Source organism: Schistocerca americana, chromosome 1 (genome assembly GCF_021461395.2).
Source record: "Schistocerca americana isolate TAMUIC-IGC-003095 chromosome 1, iqSchAmer2.1, whole genome shotgun sequence".
In the NCBI taxonomy this organism is placed as follows: Eukaryota; Metazoa; Arthropoda; class Insecta; order Orthoptera; family Acrididae; genus Schistocerca; species Schistocerca americana.
Window position 1 is genome coordinate 354822126 of NC_060119.1, and position 8863 is coordinate 354830988.

The following is an 8863-nucleotide window of genomic DNA, read 5'->3' on the forward strand; positions in this document are numbered from 1 at the left end:
TGTCAAGAACGGGTACAGTGATATGTCACGTGCAACACATCTTTGTATATTTTAAGTTAAGAAACGATGCTGCATTGAGTATATTTACATGAAAACAACGTTGGATAATATTTGAAGACTTAAAATAATTTATTCAAGATGTAAATTGGTATGGAGGCAACACATGCTCAATGCTTTTTGTAATAACTTAGGCAGGTATTCGACAGATAAACGGGTTCTCTTTATTCTTATTACAATAGTCAAAGAACCTGCGAATATGCTTTTTGAGGCTTTCTCGACGCAATGACTACTAGGGTGGTTCTTTGGCGTTATGTTGGGTGATATTGTCTATGCTACACAATTAGTCATACCAGGCAGCTGTTCGTTGCACCTGAAGATGACTAGGAGCTACCTCTAAAAAATAATGTGCCGTTTGGTTGATACCATCCGAAGCAACGCTACAGAAGCTTTCAAACATTATACAAACGGATAGTAAACTAAATTGTTCAAACAAAAGATGAATGTATGTAGACGGAGAGGTTCCACTAAGCTGATGTTTCACACACGGTCATAGCACGATAAAACCAAATATTTCGAGTTCCGGAAGTAGTGATACAGGGACGCAGTCTGCCTAATTCCCAGAAACCTGCCACGGGTCTCTGTGATGATCCGTGTAAACCCGGCAGAATACTTCCATCCTCAGCATACGATGTACGACGACGTCGTTCGGGTTATCCCTCAAGATCAACGACGGTACTAAAGCGGAAAATGAGAAATAGGGCGGAAGCGGTTAGCAGTTGCTGGAGTTCAGCCCTCCCCACGTTGGACTAGCAGGGTGCGAAGTATTCTGTCGCGGCGGCAGAAAAGTTTGCCAGCTAACTCGCGTCGCGGCCGGGGCTCTCGCTCAGCACAAGCAGATCTCCGGCGGGGGAGGGAGGGCGGGAGGGAGGGAGGGAGTTGAGGGGCAGGCTGTTGCCCTAATGGGGCCTCCTAATTGTTCCAATGAGCGGCGACGCTCGCCAAGATTGCTGTCCGCACAGCGCCCGCCGGCCGGCCTGCTGGCCAACAAACAGCGCGGACAAATCTCGTTAACAAGACTCTCCCTTCCAGATGAGACTGCAGGGCGCACCAGAAAAAAAAGAGGAAAAATAATGACTGCAGCTACGCGAAAACTTGAGGGGATTCCGCGTAAATGAGCAACTTCCGCAGAAACTCTTGCTCGAAAATGGCCCCGTGTGCCGCATACCAAGCCAACAACTTTTACGAGCCTACGTACATACATAACGGTATGAAAATGAAATGAGAGAAAAAAAAAGATACAGGTAAGTTAAGGAGCAACGAAGAGGTTGCGTACTCAAAAATTCGTCGCCGTATTTGAACACTGACCGTGAGCACATTACCACACGATATCCACCGACGAGAATCGCTAATCTGCAAATAATTAAAAGCGGAACACGTAAAATGCAACGCTGTAATCTCTCCTTAACCAAGGATCCCTGAACTATTTCAGGAGTTCAGATGAGTATCTGTATATACTCTTCCAGAAATACAGGGTGATCCAAAAAGAAAGAATACATTTCAATTGTTTATTATAGCCGAACACATTGCGCACGCCACTGGTTAGAGCAAGGTTCAAAGTCTTGATAACTGCGGTGTTGTTTGTCTGTACCAACATGGCGACTGCAACACAAGAGAAATCATTTTGTGTACAGGAATTTGCACATCTTATTCAGTGCTTTTGGTCTGCCTGGTCACCAGACCTCACACCTTGAGATTTTCTTTCTGTGGAGGTACATAAAAATCCTTGTGCCACATATGGGAGGTCCTCTTCAAGACCTGGGAAATCGAATGGTTGAAGCTGTCGATTCAATGAACAGGGACCTGTTGATTCGTGCGTGGAGTGAAATGGACTAATGCAGCGATGTTGCACGAGTAACGCATGGCGGATGGTGCTCACGTAGAGAGACTGGTATAGAGAGTGCGTGTGCGTGCGTGCGCGTGTGCGCGCGTGCGCGTGTGCGCGCGCGCGCAGGGGGGGAGGGGGAGCGCGCGCAGATCTACACCTTCCTCTGTCCAGTTACATGCGCAATGTGCTAGCTTTCATTGTCTGCCTGTAATATGCAACTGATGTGTGTTCCCTTTTTTCTTACTGAATTACCCTGTTCAGGCTGGGGATTCCCATACACCTTCCAAACACACACAAACATTTAACCTCAGATTGTAAAAATGAGTTTTACCACTGAGATATTAAAAAGAGGAAAAAAAAGCTGTGGAGAAATGATGAATCCAAAAAAGGAGTCCTTATCTTTGCTGGAGTTTGAAAACAAAACCAATATCGCGTGTGAATTTCTTTTGCCTTTACTTACGGCCTGTAGTCGTATGGACATTCGAAAGCAGGCTTTTGCACGGGGTTTCTTCCAGTTTGTAACCTTTCTGCCTACTGTTTGACGTATTTTGTATCTACACACTGGCATCCATCAGTTCCAGATACATTCGCTTTATCTTCACTGACAGCATCTGTTTAGGTCCAACGCAGTTCAGTGTAAAGCGTTTATCGTCCACCGCGTTGCTGTTGCGCCACGCTTCACATTATTAGTCTACGACTCTTCCTGATGCACTGCAGGAGTGTTATGCGGTAGCTGCCGAACTCTTCTTTACGGACGTAACTGTAGTTTAAAATAAAACGTTACAAGAGACGAACCTTACGATATAATCGGAGACAACTCTGTAGTTTCACTCACTCGTATGAGCATAGAAGTAGCAAGCCATGGAAATGCGTTCACCTAGAACCATCAATCTCTTACACCCCAATAAACGTAACTCTTATTATTTGCATTTGGTTGTACGAATAGTCATTTACACGGCGAAAGGCGGGAATGGTAATTTTGTAGTTTTGTGCAACTAATCACAGGTTTCCAAAAGAAGCTAACACGAAATTTTCACAACGTCACATTAAGTGTATTTGGCTCTTTGCAGGCGAAAGTGTGACGAGTAAATTAGACTACATCGACTGGTGAACGGGTGGTACACGCAGTTTTCGGTATGAAGCCAAGTCAGCGTTAACGTCTGGATAGTAATGTCGTAGAGTGGAGTGACTGCTGAACCGCTGATGCGTTTATTCCACATAGTCAGAGATGGACATGAAGAAAATAATGAGGGGCGCTCAACTGCGCGGTTATCAGCACCCGTACAAATTCCCAACCTTCTCTCAGCCCAATCTCGCCACTTTCATGAATGAGACATGAAGGAAAGACTGCAGTTGTTGCTGGGAGCCCTCGTAATTTGCTTCTCTAAAAAAAGTGTGACTCCGTTATTTTAGTCATCGCACCACAGACTGAGAGACCTCATGGAGGAGATACTAATGAGGAAAATGCGCCACTGAATGACATATTCTTGTAACATAGGAATTCCCTCCGTCAAATATTTTGTGTGTGTGTGTGTGTGTGTGTGTGTGTGTGTGTGTGTGTGTGTGTGTGTGATAGAGAGAGAGAGAGAGAGAGAGAGAGAGAGAGAGAGAGAGAGAGAGAGAGAGAGAGAGAAAGAAAGAAACTGCGACGGTGCGTTCTTTGACGGCGTTTACACTTTTTTTCGCATAAATGAAAAGTCTACGTAATTTCTGAAATTCTGCCAGCGTGAATTTTACTGGCATGACGACCCAGCTGCTTAGTTGGAGACAGAAGATTACGACTCGTAGCAACTATGAAGAGGACTAGGTGTTCGAAATACTGTGAATGAAAGTGGAATTGTCAAACAGGATGGGCACCAGCACATATTCTACGGAATGCGTCATTATAACTGATACGTACGTTTGAAGATGCAGTGTGACATGACCAAGTCTATCACACTGAAAACGGAGGAAATAAGTTGCTCTGAGAAAGAAGTTGGTTGTAACAGATGGAAAAGCCGGCCGGAGTGGCCGTGCGGTTCTAGGCGCTACAGTCTGGAGCCGAGCGACCGCTACGGTCGCAGGTTCGAATCCTGCCTCGGGCGTGGATGTGTGTGATGTCCTTAGGTTAGTTAGGTTTAATTAGTTCTAAGTTCTAGGCGACTGATCACCTCAGAAGTTAAGTCGCATAGTGCTCAGAGCCATTTTGAACAGATGGAAATTCGTTCGATTTCGCGTCTGACACATATGTATTGTATCATGAAGGAAAGAAGATTTATCGTGAGGAAGGGCACCAAGCTACCACACCAAGCTACCACACCAAGCTACCACACCAAGCTACCACACCAAGCTACCACACCAAGCTACCACACCAAGCTACCACACCAAGCTACCACACCAAGCTACCACACCAAGCAATCTGAAAGAAGGGAAACTAACGCGTGCGACAAGACGTCAGTGATGAGAAGCCCACGAAAGAACAGTGTTTTAGAAAGTAGTGCAGTATAAGTGTGCACATATGCTTCACTGTGAAAGTAAACGCTGTGATACCGAATGAATTGGCGAGTGTTATCTTGATCGCATCAGCTTTTCCTCCACGGCATGCCATTCACTGCGTTCGTGGCTTCCCCTTGGCGAGCGCGGAAGAGGACAGGAGGGAATGGCGCGCCCCGCACGCCGGTAGCGGACGGATAATTTCATTAGGCGTTATCGCTGATAAGTGCGGCGCGGCCGAGCGCCGGCCATTGTGCTCGCCAGCCGGCGGAGATTATCGCAGCGTGCTCCTAGTTCGACAGCCATTGTTCGCCGCAGTGGCCGAATTAATTGCGAGGGGAACGCGATGCGGTGCTGAGCGGTGATCCCGCTCGCCAATTTATACCGGCGCGGCGCTGTCGCAGCGGACCGCACGGGACCACGCCGTGTCCCGCCGCCTAGTCACCTCCCTGACTCCCGCTACGTGCCATGTGCCATGCCCTCTGTATTTGGGCGCGAGACACCGCTGCGGCACAATGTTCTTGTATACCGGGCGTGGTTCCAGGGCTCGCATCGTGCTGGAGGTGAGCAATGGTGAGGGTGAGGGTGAGGGTGGGGGTGGGGGTGGGGGGGTAGGGTGGTTGTCACAGTTCACAGTCCACCCCCCTCCCCTCCCACTGCCGAATTGAACTTTCTGTCACCACCACTTTTAATATCCCACTTACCCCTATAAAAACAAACAAGGCTGGTAAATTTCCATGAAAGAATGGAACATCTTTGTTCCGCCTTCGTGGTGGCAAGCTTGTTTATTCCAACGATAGTATAAAGAATTTGAACAACGTACAGCGTACAGTTCATTGTTGACAGCCATCTGAAATGGTAGGTGTGCCGACTGCAACCGAAAATGGAACAAAAATCTAGCTTCGCGCTGTTATTCAACATTTTCATTTTAAGGTTTCGACTTAGTTACAAATCGAAACAGAATTGGATAATAAACGCTCGAAGTCTGCATCATCAGTGAAGACCATTTACTTCCCGATTAATGAACATAAACGTGGTCGAACAAGCACCGAAGACGAAGCGCGCTCCGCCAGTCCAGTTGTGGTTACCATAAACGAAACAACTGACAAAAACTTATGGTAAGGCAATGCAAGACGGCGAATAAAAATTCGTGGGACTGCTTTGACAGTAGCCATCTCAAATGAACGAGTGCATAATACCCCGCAAGGAAAATTGGCTATGAAGAAGCTGTGTGCGAGGTATGTGCCGCGACCGCACACAATAGCTGAAAAGCGCATCCGGCACATTTTAACACAATGTATGGCGACGTTTCATCGCAATCTGCAAGACTTTCTGCGCCGATTTGTGCCTGTAGATCAAACCTGGATCCATAATTACCCACCGGGGTTGATACAGCAGTCAGAACAATGGGCAAAATCTGGCAAAGACCATTTTGTCAGCTGGTAAGGTGACAGCCACTGCTTTTGGGGTACCCAAGGAATAATCTTCATACATTTCTTGAAAAAGGGCATAGCCATAACTAGACCCTCTTATGCTTCATTGTTGGATCGCTTTAAACTGGCGTTGGCTGTAAAAAGACCAAGGTTGACAAGCAAAAAAACGCCCATTCACCAGGATACTGCACCATCCGACACGACAGCGATAACAACTGGCGAAAGAGCAGCAACTGGGCTTTGAACTGGTTCCTCATCTACCAAACTCACCAAACTTAGACCCCGAGTGCCGGCCTGTGTGGCCGAGCGGTTCTAGGCGCTTCAGTCTGGAACCGCGCTACCGCTACGGTCGTAGGTGCGAATCCTGTCTCGGGCACGGATGTGTGTGCTGTCCTTAGGTTAGTTACTTTTCAAGCAGTTCTAAGTGACTGATGACCTCAGATGTTAGGTCCCATAGTGCTCAGACCCATTTGAACCATTTAGACCCCGAGTGACTTCTTCCTGTTCCCTAATTTGAAACTTTGGCTTCTTGGGAAGAAATTTTCATCAAATGAGTAACTGATTGTTGCAGTCGATGCATGTTTTGCAGAGATTGACAGAAACTGTGTTTGCTATGGGATGAAGACACTGCAGGATCGCTGGACAAACTTTATCGCTCTGAAAGCAGACTATGTCGAGAAATAAGATGAGTTGTTTACGAAACAAACATTTGTTGTTCTTTTCCCCCAGAAACACATTTGTATTACGATCTTCTATACACACAAATAAATTCAGTCCCCCCCGCTGCAATTTCTGTCTGTTTGTGCTGGCTTATCTGGGTATCTACTTGGAACGATTTTCAAGCAGTAATATACAGACCGATTCACGAGGAGGGTTTGTGTATACACGATGACCCACTAGGACTCGTCAGTATTTAGGGATATGACAGGAACGATCATTCAAAGCACTCTTACTGAAAGTGTAGCTACCTTAAGAGCTACGAGCACATGTTTAGTAGAAGAGAGGTGTTTCACAGTGACGAAGATGGAGAGGCGCTCATAGCTCCTATAGTCCACATTTTAGAGCCCATATTTACTGCACGCATTGTCTTGATGAAGTATAGAACGGCACCATGTCGCCACCAAGAACTGCTGCAATGTGTATTTATTCGCAGACATACAGTTTCATGCCACGCCTTAACACTACCTCAGTTTTAAAGAAGGTCTCTTGGCGTCAAATAATTGTTTTTGGTCGCAGCATGTGTCACGTATGCATGAGTCTAGTATAAATTCTCATGAATATGGAAGTTTAGAAACTGACATTCCATTTCGTTTCTAAGCATACTATTTCGTCACAATCGTACCACACAACTGGTCAGTTATCAGTGATTTGAAGATGGCTGTTTGACCGAAAATGTATTTCTGTGAATTACCATACACTACAGCAACTGTTGGTAGTTGCATGATACTTTTTTGTAAGGAGAACTCAACATGTGCAGCAGTGGTTAGACAATTTTTTTAAAAAATTAGGCACAAACTCGTTGCTGAGACACGCGACCATTTTTGGCTCAAATATCATTATTTCAGAATTTGCTCATGCTACGCGAAGCGTCTTATGTGTACAAAGTGACGGTCTTCTATGTAGTTTTCTTAAATTGTATTTTTCGAGCTCACATGAAACAAATTGTATCGTCTTGGCTCGCTTCGTCTTCTTCAGATAATAGAGTACGACCCTGAGACAGAACGGCAAGTGAGGAGGGGGCGAAAAAATCTCGAACGAATATCTCAGGGATCAGAAAGATCAGAACAACGCTGATTTGCTTTTTTACAGTAAGGGTATCGTGTAGGCAGAATTTGTTCTTCCAGGACAAACTGTCAACCAAGTACTTCACAAAGATGTTCTTGAAACGCTCATGGAAAGGGTGAATCGAGTGAGACCGGACAATGGAGACAATTGGATGCTGCATCATAACAACTCCCAGTTTCACACAGTCACTTCCAATACGGAATTTTTCAAGATAGTAACTGTTCTCGAAAGAACAGATACCATTCATGACCGTGCAGCTTCTCTAGAATAAATGATAATTAATTGAAACCCCTCAGCTGCCGGCACGTGTTGTTGTTATACCTCAATTGGGACTACTGAAAATGTGTGTCCCGACCGGGATTCGAACCCGGGATCTGCTGCTTACATGGCAGACGCTCTATCCATCTGAGCCACCGAGGACACGGATGAACAGCGCGACTACAGGGACTTATCCCTTGCGTGCTTCCCGTGAGACCCACATTCCCAACTGTCCACAATCTACATACGTAATGTACCTAATAGATATTTGCCCATCCACTCATTATTCGTGCACACTAAGGTGACGATTCCCGTAAGACTTCTGGCAACCTGTATCTATTAGGTACATTACGTATGTAGATTGTGGACAGTTGGGAATGTGGGTCTCACGGGAAGCGTGCAAGAGATGCAAGGGATAAGTACCTGCAGTCGCGCTATTCATCTGTGTCCTCGGTTGTTCAGATGGTTACAGCGTCTGCCATGTAAGCAGGAGATCCCGGGTTCGAGTCCCGTTCGGGGCACACATTTTCAGCTGTCCCCATCGAGATACATCAACAACACCTATCGGCAGCTAAGGGTTTCAATTAATTAGCAGAATTTTTGACCGCAAAGGCATTCCTGTTGTCCCACAGCACCCCTATTCTCCTGATCTGAGTCCTTGTGACTCTTCTTTCTCCGAAATTGATAAATGTCTTAAAATGACGTCAATTTGCGACTCTGGAGGACATTCAAAAGAATGTGACCGACATGAACTTGCCAATTAAGGCATTTCAGCGCCGCTACCAGGACTAGGAACGACTATTTCGCAGGCGTATAGCTACCGAAGGAACTATTTTGAAGGGCACAATATTGTATGAAAAATAAATAGGCTAAATAAAACTTCGGTACACAAAAAATCGACCTCAGTTTTCTCACACACTTCTTAGATGGGTTCGGTGAGTTCAGAAAAAAGCGTATGAACTGATCGACCGACAGACGCTCTGCAGTGTTCCATACGAATTCGGTATAGATGGAAAAAAAGCTATGGCTG

General features: G+C 45.9%; 1 non-coding gene across 1 annotated transcript; it reads right to left on the reverse strand.

Annotated features, from left to right (window-relative positions):
* Positions 1-7921: 7921 nt before the first annotated feature.
* On the reverse strand, positions 7922-7996 carry Trnat-ugu. The gene has a single exon. It is a non-coding gene; the product is annotated as a tRNA-Thr (tRNA).
* Positions 7997-8863: the final 867 nt, after the last annotated feature.